A 26,354-nucleotide genomic window follows, 5' to 3' on the forward strand; every position below is an offset into this window, starting at 1 on the left:
TGTGATCTCTTGATCTGTGATGAAATGTCCTGTTACCTCTATGATCTTCCTCCTCAATACCCATAACCTCACTCTAACCATGCAAAGGAAAAAGCAAAATCAAAAACCATCAGATAAATTCCAATTGGGGGATATTCTACAAAATACCTAGACAGAACTTCTCAAAACGCTCCAAGTCATGCATAGCATGAGTACAGTCAGAGACATCGTCAAAGGCCAAAAGAACCTAACAGAAATGGATCAGTAAGTGTGATGTGAGCAGAAAGAGGACACCAGGTAAACACCAAGGATTGTGGTATGGTTCAGCAGGGGAATACCAGCCTAGTAAACCCAGGCCCTGAGTTCAAGTCCCAGCATTGTAAACAAACAGACAAGGACAGTCAAGTGAAGTATGGACTTTCGTTACTAGGAATGCATTATTGATTCATTAACTCTCAAAAGATGTTAATAGCCGATGCATCTAGCTGTAGAGCACTAGGTTCTCAAGTTGTTATTTTTTTTTAATTTAAGTTGTTCTAAAAGAATAAGAGTCCATAACTTAAAAAACAACAACCCACTATAAATCTTTACATTAGAAAATGGCTTCAGTAACTACATTTTCTTATGAGCAAACTTACTTTCCAGAGTCAAATATTTATTTTTCATTCTAGGCTTTATTTTTTTTAAGAGAAATATTTTGTTGAGGAAATAGTTACCTGGAAAATGACTTTTCTTGGGAGAAAATGGGGGTGCGGGGGACACTTTCTGGAAAGAAACGTATGCATTACCTGGCTTATGCAATGGTAACCCTTCTGGACATCCCCTTTACAATAAAAAAAGAAAAGAAAAGAAATGAATTTTCTTAGCCAAAGATGAGAAGCTCTGATGAAAATATTTTTGGGATTGGTGTGGCTTTCCCTCCCAGTAATACAGCCACATATAAAACCTTCTGAGCGATTATATTCATTCATTTCCCCACCAAAACAAGTCCCTTGAAGCTTCACTGGAGCAGCAGTCTGTTCCTTAAGATACATCTCTAAAGCCAGTGACACATTCAGAATAACAGAGAAAGGCGGGGGTCTGTGGCTCATGTCTGTAATCCAAGCTATTCGGGAGACTGAGATTTGAGGATGGCAGTTTGGAGCCAGCCCAGGTAGAAAGCCCATGAGACTCTTCCTTTAAATTGACTACCAAAAGGCTAGAACTGGAGCTGTGGCCCCAGACACAGAGCACCAGTCTTGAATGAAATGTTCAGGGACAGTGCCCAGGCCCTGAGTTCAAGCTTCAGTCCTGGCATGCACACGCTCATGCGCATGCACACACACACACACACACACACACACACACACACACACAACCCCCCCCCCCCCCCCGAAAATCCTCTTACCCATAGCCTTTCAGAGTCACCATTCCGAAAGTGGGCCTGGCCTCTGGTCTGCCCAGCTTCCCCATTATCACCATGACTGACAGGGTCCACAGTGAGGGGGTACCACTAAATCAACATCCCTTCAGGGGAAGAAATCCGGCAGCTGGCCTTGGAGCCAGCATTGCTGTGCATGGTCAAAGCTGCTGCCTCATCCATCATTATGAGATGAGGGGCATTGGCCAGGGTCAGACTGGCCCAGCAACTGTGTGAACTGATCCCAAACCCAGCACCGTTCCCCTTTGCTTGGTTCTAAACTTAGTTGCTTTATTCTTACCACAGAGCCCTCCGGCAGGATAGGATAAGGGTGCGAGCAGGTCACCCTCTCTGGCCAGGTCACAATGGAGTCACATACTCAGACACCCAGAGCATGAGTGTTTCCTATTAGTCTGCCTTCATTAATATTGCCTTCTCCCTGCCATAATGTGTTTGGGAAAATGGCTACATTTCAGTGGCCACTTCCTATCATCTAAATGTGCTTTAATTTAAAATACGCATTCCAAACAAACAAGATCAATGTTTCTAATTTGACAGTGCTGAAAAAATACTTCTGAATTGTTTTGTCCTTTAGGAAGTAAACTCAGAACTCATTTTCAACCTACAGTGGTGGAAAGCACTGAAGGAAGATACACAGCATTCTTCAGAATAGCCCAAAGGTGAAAACAACACAACTGTCCACCAACTAATGAATGACATATACATGTGGTATATACATATAATTGAATATTAGTCAGCCATATAAAGGGATGAAGTTAGGATATATGTTACACTAGTGCCTGACCTTGAAAACAGTATGCTGAGATACATAAGACAGACACAAAAGGACCAGTAGTGTATGACCACTTATAAGAAGCACAGCCAGACAAGAGTCAGAAAGAGGGGTTGGAGGAGAGGGAAAAGATATTGGTTAGTGGGCACATGTAGATATGTCTGGGATGGTGAAAACATTCTGGGGACAGATAATGGTGACTGTGGTATAACAATATGAATTAATGCTGGGGAATCACACATGTACAAATGAATACAATGGGGCTAAGAGGGTGTGGCTTAGTGGCGGAGCTCAATACATACAGGGCCAGGTTCCATCCCCCAAGCCAAACAACATCAACAAAAAGATTAAAATGCTGATCCATTGAGCCTGGAGGTGCTAAGGCTTGAACTCAGGTTCCCCCTCCCTCCTTGATTAGCTTTTTATGCTCAAGGCTATTACTCTATCACTGGAGTCACACCTCCATGTCTGGCTTTTTGCTGGTTAATCTCACAAATTTGTTTTCCCAGGCTGGCCTTGAGCTAAAATGATGATTTCTACATATATATTTTGCCATGATTTTAAAAAATTCACACTTCATCTCCTCTAAAAAAAAAAATAAAGCAAGAAAAGACTGAAGAGTTGGAGCCAAAGATAAAAATAAAATGGGAGTTAGGAGTTTGCAAAATGAGTCCTATACTACTTGTTTATTTCTTGTGACATGTACATTTATGAGATTGATTAAATGAAAAAAATAATGAAGAAAAGGAATGTGCAAAGTTTTCTTCTCTTCCCACTCCTCCCACCCCCACCCCCTCCACATCTGGATAGATACACTAGTGACCAGGTAGACACAAGGAGAAATCTCACTGCAGGTCCCTCCTCCAATCACACCCATTCCATTCACTCTCCCCGGCTTTTCCCACCTGCCTAACAAAGACTATTGTTACCACTTTCTGCTTCATTTCTCCAACTGTTTCTTTGGCAAATGGATGCAAATACATAGATAGTGTTATCTTCTTCACTCCCTTACATAAAAGGTGACAGACCACATCCATTGTTTAGTATCTTGCCTTTTATTTACATCTTGAGGAGTTTGAAAACTTTAACTGTGAACTTAAAACTAATGATTTTTCAGGGCTCTGGATGGGACAGAAGAGGTATTGTTTAACAAGTGCAAGAAGTGCACTTTCTATGGGGTTAACAAAAAGGGGGGGGAGGAGAAGGGAAGGAAAGGGGCAGAGAGAGAGAAAGAGAGAGAGAGAGAGAGAGAGAGAGAGAGAGAGAGAGAACTTCAAGAAGCATTAGGGAAGGCTGCCTTGCCCAGAGGGAAAAGTTTACAATGTGCAAAGCTCCTCTTTCAAAGCAGCTTTATTTCCAAAGGCTGCTAAGAGATTACCACCTTGTAAAAGAAAGGAAGAAAAGCAACCTCCCCACCTTTGAGTTCTTCTCCCAGCGGGGAAGAGGGGGGGAAGAGGTGGGGAGAGGTGACCTCTGGATGGCCAGGGCTACCCCCAAGGACTAGGTGCTCCTTTTAAATGGAAGGAAATTCTCCGGCCTCCTGGGCCTGTATCCTTGACTCTGTGAACCTATGAGGTCTCCAGACCTGCCCCTCTTCTAGCTTACCTCACCAAAAGGCTAACCCAGCCAATCCCCACCCCATCATCTCCCCAACATATTTTCGCCATCATAATTCACAACGTTGGCAATTTAAAGAGAGAAGACACCTGTCGCCAGAAAAAACTACTCCCTTTTGAAGGTTTTATTTAAAACCTTTTTCTACTTCCTCAGGCTAAATCTGAACTTATGCAATGTGATGATTATAGATTAAATGTAGGTTTCAACATGTTTGGGCTATAATAATCTATTATCATTTATATTTAATTCATAATAAATTCATATTACTGATCAAGTTTAGACTTTTATTATAGACTAAAGGAAGATGAAATGAATTTAAAAATTTTTTAAAAACCTAAACACTTCAGAATTTATATTTGGCAAGTCATTTATTTCACAGTTTGTCCAAGGTTTTGTGGGAGGGGGTGTCCTGAGGCTTGAACCAGTTCTGAGTGCTGTCCTTCAACTTTGTTGCTCAAGGCTAGGGTTCTTCCACTTGAGCCATAGCTCTACTTAGGGCTTTGGGGTGGTTCACTGGTGGTAAACAGTGTCATGCACTTTCTTGTGCAAGCTGAGACCTGAGGATTGGGAGACCTCAGCCTCCTGAGGAGCTACATTGTAGACATGAGCCCCTGTTTCGAATTGGGGCTTCTGTGAGCATCTTTTTATGTGTGTGTGAGGAACTGTTCCAGACACAACAGTGCATGCCACAGACAGTGGCGAGACAGACAATAAATGCATTTTCAAATACACAATGGAACAAGTAATTTTTCCCCCCAAACATCAGTAAGAGTTAGCTCTTCACTTGATGAATTTTCTGAAGAAGTTTGTCTCTAGAATTTTCCTCTGGAAAATGTTCTGTCTGGGCTATATGCTAGGAGTGAGGAGACGCGTAAGCCATGTAGACAGCCATGGGTTTGCACACGTGTGTGCAGGCATGGCATATGCTTGTGGTTGTGTGTATCGTATGTGTGGTGTGGTGGAATCATGTGTAGTGTATGTGTGAGGTGAGGTGTGTGTCTGCAGTGTGGTGTGTGATATGGACTACGTGGGGAATGTTGTGTGTGTGCGTGCACATGTGTGTGGGAATCGGGCACGCCTGTGGTTCATGGCACTGTGGGTGCACATTGGTGACTAAAGCAGGACTCCCGAGCCCCGCTCTGTTCACCACAAGCTGCTCTGCAGGTTTCCATCTTCATGCGAACCAAGTGAGGTAACACTTCTGTGAAATGAAATGTCTTGAGAAGGTGAGCATAAAACAATGTGAAGACATTAAGTAGATGCCCTGGCCGCAGAAAGGCTGCCACTTCCATAATCATAGATTTCACAAATGAGACCCAGCTAGACTGTAATCAAGTTACTTTATTACAATTGTGTTGCATGCAAATGTCTACCATAGACAGTAAATTAATGTGCAACTATCTAGCTTGAATTTATAAAATTAAGCTGTCACATATTTTTATTTGGAATTCGAAGTAAGCTTTTCTTTGAAAAACAGTATGTCTGCACAAGAAAATAGTAATACCAATAATACTCAAACTGGACACACCCATAGAAGAGAGCCCTGGCAGAGTCTTGCCTCAAGTTAAGACTTAACTACACCTGTTAAAAGAGTTTGCAGAGACCGGGAGCCAGTAGCTCATGACTGTAATCCTGGCTATTCAGGAGGCTGAGATCTGAGGATCGAGGTTCGAAGCCAGCTTGGACAAAAAAGTTCCTGAAATACTCTTTATCTCCAATTAACCACTCAAAAACCAGAAGTGGTGCTGTGGCTCAAGTGGTAGAACACTCAGGAACAGCGCCAAGGCCCCAAGTTCAAGCCCATAATTGACAAAAAAAAAAAAAAAAAAAAGTTTTCAGAGTCACTATGAGAGAAGGTAGAGCCCATCTTGTGACCCCCATAGCTCTGAGGGTGATTTCTTTTTTTTTTTTTTTTGGCCAGTCCTGGGGCTTGGACTCAGGGCCTGAGCACTGTCCCTGGCTTCTTCTTGCTCAAGGCTAGCACTCTGCCACTTGAGCCACAGCGCCACTTCTGGTCATTTTCTGTATATGTGGTGCTGGGGAATCGAACCCAGGGCCTCATGTATACAAGGCAAGCACTCTTGCCACTAGGCCATATCCTCAGCCCCTGAGAGTGATTTCTGTTGAGTCTAATTTGCTAAAGCAGTGACTCAAATATTCAGTAAGAGAAGAAAAATAACCCCACTACCACACTCTAGTCAGACGCTGAGCAAGCTCCCCTTCAGTTAGTACCTTCTTTACTTCCAAGTGCTTTCTAACCTCCATGGCTCTCCACCTTGCTAGAGCTTCTCCTCCCATCCTAATGGACAGAAGCTGCTGCACCTCTCGCTCTCCCTTCTCCTTTGCACCAGCTCTGACCATGGGGATCTTTGAAATGAGCAGAAGCTCCTGGAAGAATGAAAGCATAGCCCTGGGGAAGATGACTTGCCTGAAGAAGGCGAACCACTCACTCAAGTCTATACCTAGCCTTGCTCGTTCTTTTTCTTCAGCCTATTGCTCCCCATCTCTTCCACCAGAAGGAAGAGAATGTGGTGGGGTAAGTATCCGTGTTCGTACTTGCTATACCATAAGGTGGAAGTGGCATGAATCCAGTTGGAAGCCCGAGTACCATCTTGACACTTGATTGTTTCATACACACTTAGAGTGATTTCAGTGATTTGGAATTTGCCCTATTTCCTTTCTTCAAATATCTTATGTCAACGGCCTCCCATGCTAGCAGCGATGAACTGCGCAGGTCTCTGTGGTCTGCAGCAGGGAAATGGGATGTCTAGCATGGACACAGCTATAACCCTATGGAGAAGGTGGTCTTTGATCTGGCCCCTGTAGAAAGGGTGGATTCCTCCTGGCAGAATTGAAGGGGAGGAGATTCTAGCTATGAGCTACAGGTGAGAGCAGGAAACCAGCAAGATGGGAAGACCCAGGCAATATAAGCCATGGCTAGTAATCAAGTACCTGTCTTAAGAAGTGAGAGCTGGGCTCTGGTAGCTCTCCTGTGTGGTCCTAGCTGCTCTGGAGGCTGAAGTCTGAGATCTGAGGCAGTTCAAAGCCAGCTCGGTCAGGAAAATCTGTGACTCTTATCTCTAATTAATCCTCACCCCCCAAAAAAGCCAAAAGTAGAGGTGTGGCTCATTTGATAGAGCACTAGCCTTGAGTAAAAAAAACCTCAGGGGAAATACCCAGGCCCTGAGTTCAAGTCCAGAAGCTCCACCCAACATACACACAAAGAAGAGCACGGGGCCAAGCCCTGAGAAACAGGGATGGCTAAAGACCCAGTCTCTATATCTTGCTTTTAGTTCAGGTAGGGGGTACCACCAAAGCACCCCCATAGTCCCTTTTATACTAGAGCTATAATTTTGGCCTGTTAGTCAGGGGAGGAAGAGAAAAACCTAGAAAGCAGGAACTGCTTCGCTGTACATCTGTATGTGATACTTACTAAATAGTCAACACGCTCACTGATGTTATAAAAGGGACAGTAGGGGCAAAAGAGTGCATTTGAAAGGGTGGAGGAGTGTGTAGTTGCTGGGAGGTCTCACAGAAAAGGTCCCTCTGCTCTGCATATGGAGAGGATTCCCACAAGGATGAGGCCGAAGAATGTTGGGGCCATTTCCTAAAAGGCTTTGGAAAGAATGCAGGATTAAGACACTTGAGGTTCAGACTGTACATACTATAAAGCCATTAGAGGTCTGGAGATTAAAAGAGATTTCATCAAAATGGTCTCTTTCATTGAATGAACACTGAGTGAATACAGGGGTGTGGTAGGGCAGAGGCAGCTTGGCCCAGCTCCTCACGGGGCGTCTCCTCTAATGGCTGGGAAGCTTAAACTGACACTGTTGGGAAGGCAGAATTGGCCCTGGGACAGTCAGGAGCTGGAGGGAGTCCATAGAGGGTTTGAGAAGACACAAAGAGGATGCTCCAATGAAAAGAAAAACAGTGAGGTATCCAAGGCCTTTCCCCAAGTGAGAGGGATAGTAGAAGAAAGGCCTTTGATAGTAAAGGAAGGAAATATCACAATAACGTGGGATAACATACATTATCTACTTTGTTTGGAGGTTAAGATAACAAAAAGAATGGGCTGCGGTTACAACTCAGTGATAAGTACTTGTCTTGCAAATGCAAGGCTCTGAGTTTGTAACACTCACACTGTGGTAGAATGCTAACACAAAAGCTCAGGAACAGCTCTCAAGCTGGAGTTCAAGCCCTAGAACTGGTGCACACACACAAAAAGTAAAAAGAAGGTAAGTTTTGAAAATAACTTTTTCATTGTCAACCTCTTCTCCATTCTAAGTAGCAGGTAATTTGGAAGATGCAGTCCTGCGTAGGTAATTTGATGCAAATGATCTGCTTAAGTAGTATCATAACAAAACTCAACATTTGATTTGTCTCAAATAAATTTGAGTTTCCCAACTCCCCAAAACCATGCAAAGTAATCTGGTATGCATTGCAAAGCAACAACAACAGCATACAGAATGGTGAGAAAGCAAAGCAAGAAAAGGAGAGACAGTCAGAAGAGAAAGACAGTCAGATCTCATTGTATTAGGCCTCAGTGAAATTCAACGGAGACACAATCAGTAATAAGCATTAACTTGGAGCATGGCTATCATTCCTCATTGCACCTTGAACATCCTATAAAAATGGTATTAAGCTGCCACTGAGTAGTACAGTCTAGAGAAACCTTATGTGTCAAAATATACTGTATTACCCCCAGGCCCTGGGCCCCTAAGCCTGCTTTGTCACCACAGGAGCATCTCAGTAGCTCAAATGCCACAATCCAAACAAGGATCTATACTTGCCAGGCAGGGAGGAGTCAAGACACTTTGATTAGACATTAGACAGAAGTGGAGCTGTGACTGAGAGCTGTCATTCTGAATGGAAGAGGCGACAAGTGTCTTACTCTGGTCATAAATGCAGCTTGTGACTTATCTCAGTCGTCAGAAATCTTCAGATGCCAGAGATATAAAACCCCAATCCCACAGAATTATAACCTCCAGTGAGACTTCAATCCAGAAGATGGCTGAACTGGACTTTCCCAGTTTCTAGTACTGAACCATGGAAGAACAGGGACTCTATCATAAGATTTCAGTCCACAAACAGCATCTATTTTAGGGAGATTCGTGTGTGTGTGTGTGTGTGTGTGTGTGTGTGTGTGTGTGAGAGAGAGAGAGAGAGAGAAAGAGAGAGAGAGAGAGAGAGAGAAAACGCAGGCTCCTGTTTGGAATCTGTTTCAAATCCATTTTGGATTGAATGTTTTCATGAAAATATTTGTGCAGTATGTGAAAATTGAATCAAATAGTTAAACTTTTAAACTCAAAAGTTTGAAATTGAAAGCTGTCCCTCCCACCCACCCAATTTAAAACGTTTTCTATGTGGATTTTTCTCAAAACTTAATACCCCAGGAATGTCTGAGAACAAACCAGAAATCCAAACATTGATTTGGCAAGTTACTGGAAGATTTCCACAATATAGCTTCTCTTGAAATGCAACACCTGGTTTGAGCACTTCACTAATTATAGTCCACTACAGGGGAAGGCCAAGGCCTATGGCCCAAGTTGCCAGCTTACTGAATGGCACAGTTACAGAATGAGACAAGTGTTTAGTAGAGACAAACGCTGGGCGGGAAACCTAAGAAGTCATGTGCATATCCCAACAGGCAGCCACAGTTGGAAGAAATCCCCTTAAGTCACTTTCGGCTTCATTAGCACATGAAAATGGGGATAATTGGACATTCCTTCAGCCTTCCCTCAAGTGCCCAAATCAATCATTCATGGAAATTAAGTTTTGATAAGAGGTGTTTAAACACTGTCAGATACTTCTTGAAAGTGTCATTCTTTCTATCTTAAGTAGATTCCAGCCACCCCACCAACACACCCAAGCACCGGATGAATAGGTTTCAAGTCCTGCAGCAAACTTACTACATCTAACACAGTGCACCCGAAGAAATGCAGCTGAGTTCCTTGTTTCCATAACAAGATTTGTTTGGAGCAGAGAGAGTTGTTCCCCCTCCCCTCTCTCCTTTTCTTCCCCCCCCTTTCTTTCTCTTCCTTCCTTCCTTTCTTTCTTTGCATTTTTAATAGCTGTATTGATGAGCTCATACGGATACTTTTTGAACTAACCCCCTAAGGAAAGATAATTTTATGTTGACAGTGTTTTAACTACAACAACAAAATGTATAAAATGGGAGTAAATGAGGCTTTTGATGAACGACTCTTAACACTTTAAAATACTTTAATATATACCAGACAGCATCGCTCCATAAATAAATGTGTCCAGATTTGGGGTTTTCAAACACTTAAAAACCAAAAAGCAACAGAAGAAACAATAAAAAATTCTTAAAGGAAAATAGTAAGATTTAGAACAATCTATTACACCCCTCTTCAAGCAAAACCTATCCTTCCCTACTTTTTTCCCCCCAGATATCTTTTTTCCAGATAAGATGTCTTCTAGACTCTTAAGAAAATCAGGAAAATAAGCCATTACAAAATCATTTGGCTCTTTCGTCCAACTATATTCTATCAGCCTGTAAATATTTGTAAAGACTCAAGAAGTAACCCAGGGTATGCTTATGGTTGGGGCCACAAATGTCAGTCAGTCTTTTAAACAACATGAGTCAACAGTTACATTCATTATTACCAAAAATAAAAGAATTCTAAACCAAGGGACTCTGATGAGAGATGAACAATCAGGTTCCAGTATTTACATCAACATACATGTTACAGCCCAACCCCCTTTTCTAACTCTTAAGAGCTCTAGACACAGATCCACACATTCCATCACCGAAGCGGGCAGGGGCACTGGGGCAGCTGGCCATGCAAGTTTCTATCTGCATGGCTACAATGAGAGTGGAGAGGTCAGGCTGTAGAGAGCCACAACAACTCCTTTCCCTTTTCACATGGTTTAGCTCCAGCCCCTTGGGGGAACCTTTGATCTATCAGCAAACACACACTCCCATATTTTGTATTCACAGGTATAGGTTTCAGGAAGGGCATGGGGGCCAGAAGGTGTGTGTGGGGAGTCGGGGTGTCGCACAATACCCACATAAACAAAATGACTCTGCAGTCCACATGTTCTTCACAAGGGAAGGAAACCCTCCTCTGCCACTCACCTCTTCACCAAAGCACCACCCACTCTCTTTCCCTTCAAGAGAGACAAACCATTTAGGGCGAATTGAAAGCAACAGCGCTGGAAGACAGGCACCCACCCAAAGCCGCCCAGCTTGGGATCCACATTGGGCCAACACTAGACCTAAGGTGAAAATCTATGCGTCTTTCAGGTTCTTCATAATCCAAATAAGCCATCTCCCAATCCTGAGCAAAGGGACAGGAAGAAATACAGGTGCTACGAGAAGGCTTTCTTAAACCCAAGCAGTCAACGAAAATACTTCATCAATGTTGCCTGGAGGAATCGGGTCCATATAATAAGAAAATTACAAGAAAGACAAAGGCCAGAAAATATATAATCAACCCCACGAAAAGAATAACTGCAGAGGGCAAAGGTAATTTTTAACAATAAAAAAAAATTGTGTAAGGATCACTAGGAGACAAGATGGAGACACAATTCCTACAAAAGTAGGACCAAGATGGGAGTTCAGTAGGGCACACTTGGCACCTAATAAGCCCACAGCCTATGGGTATTTGTGTTGTATTAATAGGGCTGTGCTTACACAGGATCGTTCACTTCCTTTTAATTAACACTTCCTTTCCCATCCTCACAGGACTAATTAATTCAAAATGTCTTGCCTATAGGATGCATGATATGTAGAAGTTTGTGCCTGATGACTCTGTGTAGAGAATATTCTGGTCATCCTGTTGGCTTTAGTTGCTCCTAATGCTCCCTTTTATTCCAAAAAGTATCCTATGTTGGACTATTAATTATATGATCATGATGAGTGAATATGCAAATGAGAAACCATATTAAATTATATATATATGCACACACATTATATATACATATATATGTGCATTTTCTCATTAAGTATATCTTGATCTACTAACCTGGAGAAAGATTTTATATATATATGTATATATATTAGCTAATATCTTTGCACTAAAATAACACATCATCCAGTTAAATGCTAGATGGAAGAATTGCTAATTCTGTTTCCTTTTCTCTTGGTCATACACAATGAAGAAGTTGGCCAAGTAATGCTTGGAACAGAAAAGAATGTCAAATTGAGAAAAATCGCGACAAATCACCAGTGACTACACACTTCCTCCAGGTAAGCAGAGAAGCAGCTGAAAACAATAAGCCATAGCCACAGCAGTAGATGAAGGCAAAACATGCATACAAATTTTCATGCAAATTCGCCGTTGATGAGGATAACCCAAAGTATTTTCTAAATTGGTAATAAGCAAATATAATTTTTGAAAAAATACATGAAAGCTCTAGATATTGTTCTACCTTTTAATATCAAAATTAATTTCCGATACTAGATGCTTTAAGGATTAAAGAATTTAAAATAATGTAAGTTTTTTTTTTTTTTTTAAACACACCTGTGATAACCCAATGTGTGTGGGGGGGGGGGGGGGCGGTGTGCTGGTACTGGGACTTAAACTCAGGGCCACAACACTGTCTTTTAGTGATTTTGCTCAAGGAGAGCACTCGACCACTAGTCACAGGCAACTCTACTAGATAACCCTATTTTTAATCACTTGTCCAAAATAACATTGTTATCACAGCCATACGGATCATATCTAAGCATTTCCCCAGCAGCAAGAGCAAGGTAAATGTTTTTAAGCAATTCTCTGAGAAGTTAAACATTAAATTAAAAAATTAAAACCACCCTAAGAACCTTGTGATGACCTGAAGGCATTTTAAGAGCAGCAAAGGTTAGAAGGGCAGCTCTCAAATAGCACCCCATTGTTCTACCTCCACTTAGCCACAAGGGAAAAAAAAAGGAAAGAAAAGAAAAGAAGCAATTACCTGGGCCTACCTCCACAACTCAGCTGAAAGGCCACTTAAGAAAACAAAACCTTCATTTTCATGCCACCCAACACTTTTTAGCTTAGTCAGACATTATTAACAAAATTCAGGACAGCTAAAGGCAACAGCAAACTTGAAGATAAGTTTGGTATCAACTATGTAACACATTTCAATGAAGCTCCAAAAGTAGAAGAAATATTCAATATTGTTTTCAGTTTGAAATTTCATGGGAAGTTATTTGCAGACATTAGCATCCAAAAATAATACTTCTCCCATTTAGTATAAGAACAAATACTAGCCCTAAAATCCACAAGGCGAACTTCTGAGAGCATCTCAATACAGTGCTTGCCTTATCTCTATGCAAGGCTCTGGGTTTGATCCCAAGTACCAACCCCCCCCCCCCAAAAAAAAAAGAAAAAGAAAAAAGAGGAAGAGAAGAAAAAAGAAAATAAGAATGACCAAGATAAGTTCTAAAGAACATAATTGGGGAAACTATGTTTTTACCAGATATTGTGACATAAAACAATTTATTCCACTGTACTGGAACAAGAATAGATGAATAAACTTAGGAAAAGTCATGCACAAGTATATCTATCTATCTATATGTATGTGTATGTATATATATACATACTTGTATGTATATATACATATATGTGTGTGTATATATATATATATATATATATATATATCTCAAAACAACCTGTGACAGAGGTGGCACTTTTTTTAAGGAAGGAAAGGCTGGATTATTCATAAATGGTGTCTGAATATCCATTTTGAAGGAAAAAAAACTTTCTTCTAACCAACACAAAAAGACATTTTAGATAAATTAAGGACAAAAATAGTGCATTTCACTACATTTAAGCTAAAATTCAGACTTTGTGAAGGACACCGTGAATAATTTAATTAGGAACATACTTTTTCCACAAACAAAAGAACTGGACTCCAGAGGAGACACAGAATCAGTCACCAATGCAAATTCCCCAACATAAAAAGCAAGCAAAGACAAGACAAGCCTTTTGCCAAGAAACCCCAAAGTCCAGCAGACAGATTAATGCAACCTTGAACAAGGATGAGCCACCATTTGCATACATATCAAAAGTGGGAAGATAGTTGAAGGTCTGACTTTATCAAGTATTGGTGATGATACGCTCTCAACAAGAAATCATATGCTTGCTAGTACTTGGAAGAACAATTTGGTGATATTTATCATATTTATTTTGTTCTGTGAATCCTCAATCCCATTTCTGTGTAGTACCTTAAAGAGATAATTGTGCTTTTGCAGAAGGAGACATATCAGAAATCTACAGCAACCTCATTTGAGTTGTAAATATGACAAAATAGATAAATGAATGACATCCAACAATAGATTCTGTAATACTGGCAAGGGGATAGACCAAAGCAAAATATATCATCACAGATGTTATGTCAGGAAAACATAATATTTAGCTTAAAAGAGCACAAGCATACAGTGTAATGCTATTTGTCAGAGCTTTCAATAAGTCCTCAAATAGCATAAATACACATTAATCTTACCAAAGTCCTTAAATTCATGCATAGAAATAACTGGTGAGGAACATCCTAACTACTTAGAGGCGGAGATCTGAGGATCAAGGTTTGTAACCAGTCTGGGAAGACAAATCCATGAAACTCTTATTTCCAGTAAACCAGCAAAAAGCTGGCAGTAGAGGCATAGATTGAATGCTAGAGTGCCTGAATGGTAGAAGTTGAATAAGAGCTCAAGGACCTGAGTTCATATGACAGTATAAGCAAGAAATAACTGGTGAGAGAGGAAGGAAAAGAGGTAAAAGAAAGTGTGTAGAAGGCTGTAACATACAACATAGATGGATATACTTTTAAAATCAGAGGCAAAGATGGCTTTGATGTGTCTTGGAGATGAGAACATCTCCAAAGTGTACTGGGCATGTTGGCTGGATTATTCTTGTGTATCTTTTGTCTAGTTGAAATGTGTATATTTTATACTTCTTTAAATATAAGTCTGAAGCTTTGAAATTTAAGTTGGATTTTTCTCCTGAAATAGACACCATCTCAGCATCATCCTATCTATATAGGGAAACTGAGGCTCCACAGTTAAATAACGCCCCAGCTTTCATCTAGGTCTGTCTCCATTGCATTGGAGGCCCCGAGCTAGTGCTACAGTATACCTCAGGATACCTGAGTTCATCATGGAATGACCTCTAGTCCAAGAGGACTGAGGGCAGGGCAAGCAACACACAAGTGCCAGCACGTATAACCAAAGTGTGTCTCCACAGGAGAGTCTCTGGCGGAAGGAAAGTTTCCTAGCATATCAGGTCTATATTGGACATCAGGAACACATAACCTTCAGAGTTCCAAATCAAGAAGTATCAGCTGTGTATTTGGGGCACCAATTTTCTGTGCTCTACTTCACTTTAGTAATGACTAACTAGAAACTTCCAGAAGCTGGTGCTCTAGCTCAGTTTAATGTAAACGTAAAGAACTGTGCATCACTTTTGCCTACCAATTTTGTTCTCCTCAATCACGTACACTTTCTACATTGAACTGAAAAATACATTAGTAGAAAATATATGGATGAAAAATTTCAACCAGGTTGATTGCAATAACTAAATATGGGAAGATGTATGTTAATAAATCTTTCAAAAGCTGGATGGTGAATTTAAAAAGTTACCTTTTTACTGGTGGGTGGGGAGATATTGCTGAGAACAGACTCCAGCATCTCACGCTTGCTGGGCTAAACTCACTGAGCTATTACAGCATGAGCCCAAGCAGTTACCTTTACATGCTAGTTGACTGGGTTTTTAGGCTGACAGACATCAGAAAAAAAAACAAGGGCTGGGGAGATGGCCTAGTGGCAAGAGTGCTTGCCTCATATACATGAGGCCCTGGGTTCAATTCCCCAGCACCCCATATACAGAAAACGGCCAGAAGTGGCGCTGTGGCTCAAGTGGCAGAGTGCTAGCCTTGAGCAAAAAGAAGCCAGGGTCAGTGCTCAGGCCCTGAGTCCAAGGCCCAGGACTGGCCAAAAAAAAACCCAAAAAACCACTAGTGAAATACTTAGAAATATTGGGAATTAATGTCATCATTATTTTACTAGGTGAACTGGCTTCTCTGAATCTAAAAATCTCAACAAGTTAACTGTCAAATATACAGAAAGAAACCAAAGCGGATCCATTGGGCTTAGGAGTTTATTTACAGTCTAAATTTCCTATTAATAAAATGCTTCATCATTTAGATGACTTTATGCAAGGTACAAAAGGATTGATTACCAAGCAGAGTATGCTAAATAGTTTTACTCAAGTATATCTCCTATTTCAAGTATCCTTTTAGGGGTGGGACCTAGCTAAAGGTGTAGAGTAGCTGCCTGGCAAATTCAAAGCCCTGACCTCAAAGCCTTGTATCACCAATAATAAGTAAATAACATTTTTAAGTACAACATGGAAAAGAAGGTTAATATTTAACCACCAACACTCAACTTGATAGCCAGAGGAGAATACAATACAGATAGTACAAAGTGAGAAATGTTGTCAGGGTAGCCACATTATGTTGTGAGAACAAACTTGTTAGAAAGTTATCACCAGAAACAGACTCAGTTTGGAATCAGGATACCTACAATTCATAGATCCCACTTTCTTGTGCTTTATGGGCACATGTACTAATGTAAAGTAGAAACCAGGGAAACATACAGTTCTATAATAATCACTCTAGCCTAAAACAGAAACCACCAGCTAGTTTTTCAATTCTACTTATATGCAATGCCATTTTCCTAAGTGAATTAGTTACAAAAAATTGACTTTCAGTTGTCAGATGTGAATAAACACTACATGCAATGATCTTTTCTTTCAAGCGACGATCCCCATCGTTACTAGAGTTGAAAGTATTCCTCCCAGCCAAAAGAAACAAAATATTTGTCTTCGGCAATGGTAATGTTTAACACACATGCTTTTGTTCATATATTATCCACAGATTGTATTAGAATTTTAGAACCATATTTAAAATTTCATTGGGGGAAACCCCACACATCTTTTACATGAGCAGCTGTTGAAAGACATTCTGCTTGGTGTACAAAGCTTTTCACGGCATACACAAACAATTCTGTTTATAGGAGACTTTAAAGGTTACAAGCAAATGTGGCTAAAATCTTGAGAGAAAAATCTCCTTCAAATTAAAGTATATTTCTGAAGGGAGAAAAAAAAACCCCTCCAATATAAGATTTAACAGGTAAACAATTAAATAATACTGAAATAGAAGGTCTCGTTCCTTCTTTTAAGTGCATTTTCTGGATTCTCTCATCTAACTATCCATTACAACCCTCCAGACATCTCTCCTTTTGATTCCCAGTATTGTCTATTGGTTTATAATGGCCCCAATGATTCCATAACTCGCACTTAAAAATTTAAGGAAGCACTTCAAAATCCCTTTTACAAATACAAAGAATATGAGTTTTCTGAGCACAACATTTCCTGCTTGTTTCTTTCAAAGGCTTAGAAGTGCACTTCAGTCAACTAGAGGTGCCTAACATGACCACCTCCAACCAGCTCCAGAAACCAACCTGAACTGATTCCTAAATATGAGATCAAGTGAAACTGACAAGGGTCATCAGAGAACCAATAAATGCTCTGGCTTAGAAAACACTAGAATTGTTCTATCATGTAAGCAAATAGTATGAGAAAAAGAACAAACGGAAACAGGGGGTGGGGATAGGGTGTCCTCGGGCTTGAACTTAGGACCTAGGTGCTGTCTCTGAGCCTTTTTTGCTTAAGGTTAGTACTCTACTACTTGAGCCACAGGTCTGCTTTTTTTTTTTTTTGGTGTTTAATGGGACTTAAAGTTTCAATGACTTTCCTGCCCAGGCTGGCTTAGAACCATCATCCTCAAATCTTAATCTATTGAAGAGCTTGTATTATAGGCTTGAGTCACTGGCACTCAGATCATAATGGAAGTTTTTAAGAAACATAAATTAAAAGAATTCTCAGAAAAAGTTATATGACTTATTCCAGTCTTAAATTTATTTATTGGTGAAGCTTTTTCATTTGTGACGATTAAGTTCCATGCCTTCTGCTTTTCACCACACCCCTGTAGTATATGCCTAGCCACCTCTGTCATTTAAATGACATTACCCACTTTGCTGCTTCTAAGAATTCTAGCAGCTTATAAATTAAAAACTTAGGTACAGAACACCTAAGTTAAAGGATGCTTCAGTCCTGAGATAAGCAGCCATGTTTTCAAGGCCAGCATTTTTTTTCTTGTTTACTTAAGTGTGGCAAACAAAAATTGTGGGGATGTGATTTTCTCAAGCCAGGAAACAAGGCTATTTGGTATAAATGGTATTAAATTTGTATCCCAAACCTAAGGTTCTAGTCCCTTTCTATCATGAGAGGGCATACAGCCCTATCTATCCCTCAGAGAGGTTGTCACTAGAAAATAAAAAGTACCTAGGACATAGCCAAAGACTCCAACACAGATGAGCTCCCCCAAAGACAGAGACTGGGCTTTGTCATATTCTCTTGGCACTTACTTCTAAATCTAATTTAAAGTAAGAATCAAAACCTATGAAAGGACGATAGAATATTTTGGATGGAGGCTAAAGTTTGTTCAAAACTAAATAGACTTCAAAATGTGGCATACATTGAAATGTAGTCTAAACTACCAAGATTTTAATTTATTTTTTGGCAACGGAGGATTAACTACACATATCCACTCTCTGTCTCTTCCAAATGCCCAGGCAACAGATAATTTACAATGACAAATGTGGGCCACATAGTGTTAGTAGTTGAAAAGGTACAATATTGTAAGAATTAAGACTGGATGCATGAGGGCGTCCTACTCAATATTTTGGCTTTATGCTGCATACTTCTACTCAATTTAGAAAAGTTCAATTGTTGTTTAACTGCACTAACCATAGCCGGTGATTATCACATTTATTTAACAATTATTATAGAGAACTAGATCTTCATGTTTATATTTCAGGGCTCAAGAAGTTTGGCAACCTTAAATTCAGATTAAATACTTCAGATTAAATACATGTTCACAAAACTATAGTGAGGTGAATAGCATTTTAAGCCAATTGTGACACTCAGATTCTGCAGCGACCAGATGTCATCTGGTCAGAACTATTTTATGTTTTAAAGAGTTCACCCTACCTTGCTGAGTTTTTCCTATCAGGGAGTATTTTGAATAACAGACTTTCCTAAGACTTTAAAGAAATCAAAACTGGTGAGGAATGTAACGGGAGAAAAGGATTCTTTCTATCTTACTGCAAGCTTAGGAATGGTTCCACTACAAAACTCTGGAACAAATGTTTCCCCATGTTTTTGTACCACAAGTTTAAAACACATCATATTTTAATTTCAGGCCTTATAAACTAAAGATGTCTCGAAATTAATTACAACTTATTATTCTGGATCAGAGTTTGTGGCTGACAACATCTGTTAGAAACTTAATTGTTCTCTTAATTAAAGAACCAATTCTAGTTGACTGATGGAAAAAAAAAGTCTAATTCAAAGGGAGATGTATACTGTGAAAATAACCAAATAATTCCTCCTCCCCCCCCCCCCCCCACCACACACAAATATCTCCCTGGGAAAAGAGGCTTTCCGTGGAAGCAGAGCTCTTCACTCATCTGTATCGTGTATCTTCTGTATATTTTATTATTCTCCCCACTTACTGGTGTTTCTTTTTTTTTCCCCCTGCTAGGGTACAGCTGAGACTTTATTAACCATTTGTCCTCTGTAATTGTCTTCTAACACTGCTCTACTGCAGGACAACTGCGAAGGCAACACCCAGGTCAAGACTTCTGTTCCCTCTCTGGTTTTTAAATTTTGATATGCGCTTCCACATACCACAAACACATCTACAACTTTGAAAAGTACTTCTGCAGGAGGTTTCTTTAATAAGAATAAAAGGTGTGTGTGTGTGTGTGTGTGTGTGTGTGTGTGTGGGGGGTGGGGTGGCGAAGCAAACGTCTCTGGAATTGCCGAGACTGCAGAGCGCCCCTGCCAGCGCGGCCGGCGCGACCACACTGGGCGAGCGCCCGGCCTGGCTGGCACCTGCCCAAACCTCCAGCTGGGGCCTCACCTACACACACTGGCTGCGAACCCAGAACCTAAAGGGGCTGGGGCGGGAGGAGGCTCTACCTCGATCGTCACTCGAGCTTTGGAGACTGGACTCATCGAGGCTTTGGGAGCCGGCCGGGGGAAGGTGCTGCGGGGTGCCGCGGAGCCCTCCCCGCCCCCCGCACCGTGGGGTGCGCGTCCTGGGGCTCCGCGTGGAGGCCCTCGTGGGTGGAGGAAGGCTCCCCGAGAGGTGCCCGCGCTCCCTGGAGCTGGGTGGCCCGCGCGGCCCTCGGCGGGGATGCGGGGGACCCGGGCGCGGGGCGCGCCTTCCCCACGCAGCTTCACCCCACGCGCGCGCGGACACGCAGCCGTCCACGCGGCCGCGCTGTCTGCTTGGACACCGCCACATTTCGAAGTTCCAGGCAGGGCGCCTGCCCGGGACGGCGGGAGAAGCCGGGCATGGATTTCTCGGGAAATTCAGTCTCGCACCACCCACGGCACCCCGCGAGTCCTGCCGGGCTCGAGATGACACCAATGATGACACCCTAAAGCGGTCTCGGGGATCCTCGGGACCCCAAGATTCCTGGTTCTTCTCGACTCATCCAAGAGACACCATTTGGGGGTCCCTTCTCCCCCTTTTTCAAAGCTGGTGTGACGGACTTTCATCCGATCCGAGCGTGGTGCCGGTCGGGGCCGGGTCTGTCCCGCGGGTCCCGCCGCGGAGCCCGCTCGTCCGGGGCGCCCGCGTGCTTGCCGGGGAGCGCTGTGGAACCGTTGCGCAATGGAGAGCAACGCAGCCGTCCCCCCTCCCGCCCCCCGCGCGGAAATCACCGCGGAGCCGGCTGCGCCCGCAGCGATCCCCGCCGCGCCTTACCTCGACCTCCCTCGGGCCTCCACTCCCATCCGCGCCCCGGACGCCGCGGCCCGGGGACCCCATCCCCAGAGCCGGCCGTCCCGGCCTTCCACTCCCTCGCGGCGCTCTGGAAAGTCCACGCAGCGTGTCCGCGAGGCACGGGACTCGGTGCTCCGGCCTCGCCGCCCTGGACCCCCTGGGTCTCTCCACCGCCCAACCGCGGGCACCGGAGAGAAAGTCACCAGCCCCAGATAAGACCGTCCCGACCACGCGTGTCCTTCACCCGCACGAAAGGCCGGACACGGAATTCTATTCGAACAAACCGTTGTGGGTTTTTCCCCCCTTTCTATCCCGTTTTTTTTTTTTTTTAAATACCAAATATCAATGTCAGAGGCGGGGTGAGTTTACCGACGAAGCAACTGCAGGATTCTGCACCCTCCCCCCTCCACCAAGCTCACCTGACGTGCATGCATCCATTATTCACTACAACCTTAGTGCAAATAATGTTGATTCCCCCCCCCCCCCCGTCTTGATTCTGTCCTAAAAGAACAAAAGTAATGTGCAAGACCTTCCACCGCCCCAATCCTCGTGGCGATCGCCGGGGTGCACCTGCGCAGCTCCGCAGACGCGGCGGCGGAAAGCCGGCCACCTTCGAGCCCCCTTCCCCGCGGGCCCGGGGCGATCTCCGAAAACAAGCAAACTCCAGCGAATGCAAACTCAGCTTTCCCCAGAAGGAACGCCCCGCCGCTACAAGCGGGCTCCGGTTACACAAACATACCTTGGGGCAGGTTGGGTGTGAGGAGGGATTTGGGGGTGGGAATTGCTTACCCAGAGGTGGCTTAAACCAGTTCCATTGTTATTTAGTGTAGAAAAGCTAGCTTTTGTTTCGGGTGGTTATTGGGAGTCAAACTGAGATGCCACCGTTAAGCCTCCCGAAAGTCCTTGAAAGAGCAAACTCTAAGCTAAGATAGGACATCAGTCCCTTTAAACTAAGATACTGAATTAAGCGTTAAGACCCCCGGCAGGAAAGTACAGACCAAAACAAAGAAGATCTAAAATCATTTAGAAATATCGTCAAAGGCTGACTTTAACATCTACCAGCCTTGATTTTTTAACTAAGAGTCAGTTTCTGTTCTCAGGCCCCACCTGTCAAACTGGGAAAAGTGGCCACAGCCATATTCGTTAGGTGGTGTCTTGGGGACTGAAGATTTCAAACCCCACCAACTATTACTTTGCTTTTCTGCTTTGGAAGACTGGGGGGAGGGGGTGCAGCCCTCTCCAGCAAACAAAGCCAAGGGAACAGAGGCCTCAGTATACTATACACATCTAAAAGAAAAAGCCCAGTCAGGTAGGTAGTACCTTAAGGACATAGCTCAATGGTAAGCTTTAGCATGCACAAGCCTTAGCTAGGTTGTGTCAAAGAACAAGAATCAGAGAAGGGGGAAAAAGAGGAGGGGGAGGAAGAGGAAGATGAAGGAGAAGGAGGAGGAAGCTTCTATTTTTGCAACTCTTAAAATTGGAGCTAATGAAGTTGCATATGGAACTGAAAATCACATCTCTATAATCTCTAACGGTAACTGAAATTTATAGTAATTCTTCACGTAGGTAAGACCCAAATCACAGTGGAAAAGGACGTTGCAGCGGGTGCAATTGGTTGCATGCTGCCCAGGAGCTTTCGAGCTAAGCGGTGGTCATATATGTGAAGGTGTACAGGCTGGGGGTGCGGGGCGGGGGACCTGAAGCTCAGGAAAAGGGCCCAAGTCCAGAGCCCTTAGCGCTCCGGCAGCACCAGTCCCGGGACGGCTTTCCTGGAAGCAGCAGGGCTTCCCAGGCCCCGGCGGCGCGCAGCGGGGGGGCTGCCGGGATTGGGTGGCGCCGCGTCACGTGGCCCGGCGCTGACGCCCCGCCCCGCCCCGCCCCGGCGCGCGCTGCGCGGAGCCGCCGCTGGGCCTCGCGCCCCCGCTTTCACTTTCTGCCAAGAGGGGTTCGCATCTGGGCGACCAGGGGCTTGTGTAAGGGTTTTGAGGGGATCCGTAGACAGTAAGGACGTTCCTAAAGAAATAGGAGCTCCAGGTGTTTACGGTGGAGGGCGGGGAGCGCGGAGGGGCGTGGGGGGGGCGGGGGGAGGACGCGCGCGGGGCCCCGAGCGGTCCCTGGGCCTCCGTGAAGAGGCCGGCACGTTCGGGCCTCCCCCGGGCTCGCACGCGAAGCACCAAGCCGGCGAGGCTTCCCCGCGGCGCCCAGGCCGTGACTGGAGCCGGGAACCATCCAGGTGGTTTATTGGGGCGGCCGAAGCGAAGGGTCTTGCCTCGCAGCCAGCCCGGGGATCAGCGCTGGCTTGGGACGCTCGACGGCCTTCGTCCCACCGTCGAGGCCTGGTGCCAAGAACGGCGTGGGGCGCCGGGGGGGGGGGGGGAGGTGGTGGTGGTGGTGGTGTTGGGGGGGGGGGGCTCTCTCAGGTACAGCCACAAATCATCACTTCACCAGTTCTACTGCTTACCGACCATGGCTGCTCCTGGATTTCCACCTTTACAAAGAACTCAGCCCTTCCAATTCATCCATTTGGTCTTTTGTCAATACACCAAGGGTATTTTACACTTGACACATTTCCCAGTGTCTGACCAAGGCTCCGGGTCACAGGAGTCAGCAGCAAACTAAATCAGCCACGGCTTCCCTCCCTTCCCTCCCTTCCTCCCTTCCTCCCTTCCTCCCTTCCTCCCTTCCTCCCTTCCTTCCTTCCTTCCTCCCTTCTTTCCTCCCTCCCACCCTTCCTCCCACCCTTCCTCCCTTCCTCAGCAGAGGCTCATCTGTAGCAAGCCAGGGCAGGTTGCAACAAATGATTGGGTTTTGTTTTTTTCTCCTTTAAAAGTATGTCTACCTCTTCATAGCAAGATGGTCGTAAGTTGCTCAAGTGCCTAAACTCTCTTGTTGGTTAGTTGTTTCCTTCTTAGTATATGCTTTAAGGAGCAAAAGGAAACCAGGTAAAATATGAACAGTTGCCTAGCACCGTTTCTTACTAAATTATACATAATTATAAATAACAAATTATAATAAAATAAATGCTCAATAAATTAATTTTGCAATGCCATTTCCTGCTACTTGTAGTTTTAAGTGACAGGGTAATATGTTCCTTCTATGCATTCTTTTTATGTAGAGGTTTGATTAAGGAGAAAGAAAAGCTCATAAAGCAATTTGCTTCAATCATGTGTTGTGATAGTAATTTCCACTAACTAATTACATGTTATTTTGAAAGCATTTCCTCAAATTTGTTGTGAATATATAATATTGCCTTTGAATTTCTTTAACTTCTCCCATATACTTTGACAAAATGAAAGGGTATGGTTTTGTGCCAGTAGTTATTTGACAACCAAACATGATAACTTCAGAGGGGAAGAGATGATTATTTTCTCTGGGCAGTTAGCTGAAAGTCTATTATAAAGTGAAGTCTAGAATAAGAACTAATTAAATATTTGTTTTAAATGACCTTCTTTATGCTCTCTGGGGAAAAGAATCATACAGAGTAGATAAAAATTTAAAGACATAGCTATGGCTGACTCCCTGCTTTTATAAGTATATATGAATGTTTAAAATGACAATTGTTTTCCCTTTAAAATTAGCAAAATTATTGTTTGGTAGAAAGGACTGAGGCTGGGAATGTAGCTCAATTATAGAGCATGGCCCTGAGTTCACTTTCTAGCACCACTGGAAGAGCAAGAGGGAGGAAGAGACATAGGACTAGTGTCTTGTGAGGTTATGAATGAATCTCTGCTTTAAACCTCTTTCCCTGAACTCCAGATTCTTTCTTTCAGAAATGACACAAACTACTCATCACTTACTCCTCTTAAACTTTGAAGCTAGTTCTCACTTCACTCACCCTCTCATCTACTTATACTCTGAACCTCATTTAGTCTTTATTTCTTCCTCTACTTTGTCAGTTACCAAGACATGTTGTTCACACCCCTAATCCCAGCTAGGCAAAAGGCTGAGATCTGAGAATGGGGGTTCAAAGCCAGTCCAGACAGGTAAGTTCATGGGACTCTTGTCACCTATTCATCACTAAAAAGCTGGAAGTAGAGGTATGGCTCAATTCATAGATCACCAGCTGGCCAAGCCCAGAGTTCAAGCCCCAGTACAAGTACAAAACAACAACAAAACCTAGAAGCCAAGGTCCTCTAATTTAACCTAATTATGCCTCACCTAGATCCTTTCCCTTCTCATTCCTGCTGGTCCCCACTGGATCTTCCCTGCCCCACTGCCTAGCTTACTTGCTGAAACAGCCTCTACAGTGTAAGGCTCTGCCTGCCATTCTCTTCCTTTCCAGTCTTTCCCTTGAGTGATTTATCTAAAAAGCAGATCAGGGCATGCCACTCATCTTTAGAGGCTTCCCGTTGCTTACTAGATAAAAATCTGAGCTTTTCACCACAGCATTCAAAGCCTCTTTAGCTCTCTCCTGATTCACCTCTTCTACTTCCTGCCCCAATGACATTCCAGCCACGCTTCGTTCATTCTGCACCGCTGTGTGCCAGCCACTGTCCTGGGTACTTGGTATACTCAAGAAACAATAGTGTCCCTTGCCCCCAAGTTTATATATGTGGGGTTTATATATATAAGTTTATATATGAGAGGCTGCCAGTACACACACACACAATTATTAAGCATATTTCATAGGATATAGGATATAGAGGGTAATTTTAGATGAATCTGGGTTAGCTTCATGAAAAAGGTGATAATTGAGCAAGGAGATGGCACAAGCTGAGCAGTGAGCTTTGTGCATAAACAGGAAAAGCATCTAGGTCTCAGGTATCCAATACTCAGCCTACAGATGAGAGTGAGTGTACCACATCAGGGACGGACAGTGGGAGGAATACAGGTTGTGTATCCTTAATCAGAATATTACAAAACCCTTTTTTCGGCATTGATGGGATTTGAACTCAGAGGCTTGTACTGGCTAGGCAAACACTCTGACATTTGAGCTAGGCCTCTAGCCCCTAAAGCTTTTAAAGTGGTAACATAGGCCACAAGTGGAAAATCTTGCACTTGACCTTAGTTGATTGGTCATACGTAACCATATGTAGCCACACTAATAGTATTGCACAAAATCACCTTCGACCTATGTTAGGTGCATATAAAATACCAGTGAACTTTGTGTTTAATTTTGGTCCCATCCTCAGGATGTTTCATTATATGTATGCATTTATGCCAAATCTAAAATTGTCTCAAATCTGAAGCACTTCTGGTCCTGTCCTAGATGAAGGACATCCACTTGTAGTAGGGGGTGAGGGCAGAGAGAACACGGGGTGTGAGTGTGTGTCTGGATGGGCTCAGATTGCATTAAGTGGGGAATCAACTACTTGTGTCGGCATTCTCCCCCCCACCCCCCGCCAGCCTGTACCTTTTGTCACGTGCTGCTTTCTGTGTGAAGCAGCCCTGTTGGTGCTCCTGGTTTTGTGTATGTGTGTGTGTGAGTGTGTGTGTGTGTGTGTGTTCACCATAGTTTTGAGAGACTTAGGTCTTGAAGAAGGGCTTGGGTTTATTCAAACTTTGCATCTCCAGTCCCTATAGCAGACCCTGAAGCACTCAGTGAACAAATATAGAATGCCTTCAGATGTCATCTAGATGTCCTAAGTACTAAACCAGTGCTGGGAGAGGAACTTTACTTTCTGAAGAAATAAGATTCAGTGAAGTAATTTAGCTGAAGTAAGTATCCAAGCTAGGTTTCAACCTCAGATATTATGCCTTTCACTACTA

The 26,354-nt window shown here is 43.3% G+C and overlaps 1 protein-coding gene across 1 annotated transcript in view; it reads right to left on the reverse strand.

Moving 5' to 3' along the window:
* The window catches only part of Prdm1 (PR/SET domain 1), a 99,269-nt gene extending 77,987 nt beyond the window's left edge, over positions 1–21,282 (reverse strand). Inside the window, exon 1 of the mRNA XM_048353755.1 lies at positions 21,175–21,282. The gene's annotated coding sequence lies outside the window, so the exon portion shown is untranslated. The remainder of the gene's footprint in view (positions 1–21,174) is intronic.
* Positions 21,283–26,354: the final 5,072 nt, after the last annotated feature.

The sequence above is a fragment of the Perognathus longimembris genome, chromosome 9 (genome assembly GCF_023159225.1).
Source record: "Perognathus longimembris pacificus isolate PPM17 chromosome 9, ASM2315922v1, whole genome shotgun sequence".
Taxonomy (NCBI): domain Eukaryota; kingdom Metazoa; phylum Chordata; class Mammalia; order Rodentia; family Heteromyidae; genus Perognathus; species Perognathus longimembris.